This window comes from Dermochelys coriacea, chromosome 4, assembly GCF_009764565.3.
Source record: "Dermochelys coriacea isolate rDerCor1 chromosome 4, rDerCor1.pri.v4, whole genome shotgun sequence".
Taxonomy (NCBI): domain Eukaryota; kingdom Metazoa; phylum Chordata; order Testudines; family Dermochelyidae; genus Dermochelys; species Dermochelys coriacea.
This window is the reverse complement of record NC_050071.1, coordinates 15,674,709-15,677,554: the sequence shown is the minus strand read 5'-3', so window position 1 is coordinate 15,677,554 and position 2,846 is coordinate 15,674,709. Positions and strand designations below refer to the sequence as shown.

At 41.4% G+C, this 2,846-nt stretch overlaps 1 long non-coding RNA gene across 1 annotated transcript; it reads left to right on the top strand.

Moving 5' to 3' along the window:
• The first annotated feature begins 840 nt into the window (after positions 1-840).
• On the top strand, positions 841-2,475 carry LOC122459967. Its single transcript, XR_006280961.1, has 4 exons — positions 841-1,510; positions 1,739-1,741; positions 1,876-2,116; positions 2,255-2,475. It is a non-coding gene; the product is annotated as an uncharacterized LOC122459967 (long non-coding RNA).
• Positions 2,476-2,846: the final 371 nt, after the last annotated feature.

Genomic DNA, 2,846 nt, shown 5'->3' with positions numbered 1-2,846 from the left:
TTACCAGGTGCGCTCCAGCTGCAGAGTCCAGGCGCTCTATGTGCCTTGCCAGTGTGGACACCTCAGGAGTTAGGGCGCCCAGGGCTGTTTTAAGGCACTCTGACTTGCAAGTGTAGCCAAGCCCTTTGAAACACTGAGGGCTTCTTTTGGTAACTTACATAGTTCTAAGGTAGTGTAATGAGTTTCTTCAGCCTCAACACCCTCAACTGAATTACTGATTCAGTGTCTACCAATGTGATATATGCCATCATGTGCCAGCAATGCCCCTCTGCCATGTACTTTGGCCAAACCGGACAGTCTCTACGCAAAAGAATAAATGGACACAAATCAGATATCAAGAATTATAACATTCAAAAACCAGGAGAACACTTCAGTCTCCCTGGACATTCAATAACAGACTTAAAAGTGGCAATTCTTCAACAAAAAAACTTTAAAAACAGACTCCAACGAGAAACTGCAGAACTGGAATTAATCTGCAAACTGGACACCATCAAATTAGGCCTGAATAAAGACTGGGAGTGGCTGGGTCACTACAAAAACTAATTTCCCCCTACTGATACTCACACTTTCTTGTCAACTGTTTGAAATGGGCCACCTTGATTACATTGGCCTTATTAGCACTACAAAAGTGATTTTTCCTCCCTTGGTATTCACCCCTTTTTGTCAACTGTTGAGAATAGCCCACTTCCACCTTAATTGAATTGACTCATTAGCACTGACCCCCCCCCCAGTTGGTCAGGCAACTCCCATCTTTTCATGTGCTGTGTATTTATACCTGCCTCTATATTTTCCACTCCAAGCATCTGATGAAGTGGGTTTTAGCCCACAAAAGCTTATGCCCAAATAAACTTGTTAGTCTCTAAGGTGCCACAAAGACTCCTCATTGTTTTTGCTGATTCAGTGTAGTTTTTAGACACCTAAGACTAAATTTGTTAGTGAAATGCAAGTACACATCACACATTTTAGTCATTCAGGGGTAAGTACTTTCTGAGAAACATTTAGCTTAACATAACCAAGTTGTCATTTGGATAACAACACATGTACACAAGTCATCTTTCTCCTATCAGTTGGAACTGACATGAAGGTGGGCTCTCCAGCTCAACTTCACAGTTGCAATGACTGTTTTGAGATAAGAGTTCATTCAGGTGACTAACTAAAGGTGACAGGATAGCTGTATTCTTCTTCACTTTCCAGATTTTGCAGCAGTCTTCCTAACCAGACATTTAAAAGATTGAGTTTTAATAGGGTGCTTGTCACCTACATGACTATTTATTACCTAGTAGAGGGCACTCTGCCTGACCAGGTGATTGCAGTACCCTTGACCAGATGGTCTGGCTTCAGGGAGCAAGGTGTGAACAACACATTTTTATACATCTTTTGCTTGCCCAGTTCCTCTTCTTGGCAAAGCCGATGCGGACCAAAACAAAAAAAAAAGTGGCCCATGCTTCAGAAGAAGACTTGAAATGCCTAACGAGGATGAGAGTTATGTTCCTTCTCATCATCCTATGAGGTTGCTTCCTGGTCCTACAGGTTAAAATCAAACAGCTTGATTCAGCAAGGTAGAGGTCCATTGAGTTTACTATGCAGATTTTTCAGCCAAGTGTTTTATGTGGAAGATAAAAAGCCCAAGATACATGTTTCTAGAATAGAGGTTTGCCCGAATAGCATTGTATAAAATGTTCCTCCTCCACCGCATGGGGTATGCTTATTTCAGTGGTACTATAGATATATAATTTAGGAAGTACTTTGGGATGAAAGTGCTATATAAAGCTTGTAGGGTGTGCTATCAGGATATGGTCAGCAGAGTAAGTGCAGCCTGGGGCAGTCAAATCAAGGTGTCTGTTATGTGACCTTTGTGAGTCTTCATATGTGTAGATGGGACTGTCCTTTATGACTTCTTAATACTTTGTGTCTGGGAAACTCCAGTATCTTTGTACAAAACATCTTGTGCCAATTTGTGTACACCATGCTGGGCTGCCTGTAAATTGAACCCCAAGTGGCTTAGCTCTGAACAGCAACCTACTTCCACAAGTAATTTCATCACCTGGCTACTCCTGGATACCAAGTGGGCACAATGGCTAATGAAGAGATTTGTTTTCCAGCCTAAATGTGACTGGTTAGTACTATAACACTCTTGGCCCTACAGTCAGATCTGCAGGAGTCTGCCTGTGTAAATCCACTTTCAGGACTGGAGACTGTGTGCATCTTCTTCTAAAAATCTTTGAAACTAAGCTCATAATTCCTGTTTCCAAAGGGACATACGAGCTGCACAGCATTAAATGTGAGAAAACCAGCAGACTGAACCTAAGATCAAGAACAAAGCCTAGGAAACAGACAACTCAGATGCCAATCAAAGAAGCAGAAGAACATGGTTTTTGGAAGGTAAAGCACATTTACAGTGTTAAACAAAAGGATTCCATAATCTTACTATGTAGAGTGAGTGAAAATGGCAGGAGATGAATAATACTGGAATAAAATACAGGAGTATCTATAGAGTGACCGCTTTTTTCTCAACTCACATCATCAGGTTACTGGCCTTGACTTTTTCTAAAGCATTTCTGCTCCCAGCTGAGCAACAGCTGGTCAAGTAGGGATCTATTAGTGGCCAGAGGACAGAGAAGCCAAGTGGAAAGGAGAAAGAAGCAGAGAAGAGGAGCAGCAAACACTTAAGCACATGCTTAACTTTAAGTGCCATTAAGCTGACTTTATTGGAACTTCAGTTAATGCTTAAGTGCCTTGCTTATAAAGATGGGATTATTCAGGTGCTTAAACTTAAAGTTAAACATAGCTTAAGGTTTTTGCTGAATTGGGGTCCCTATGACCAAGTCTTATGGGTGTATTGCTTA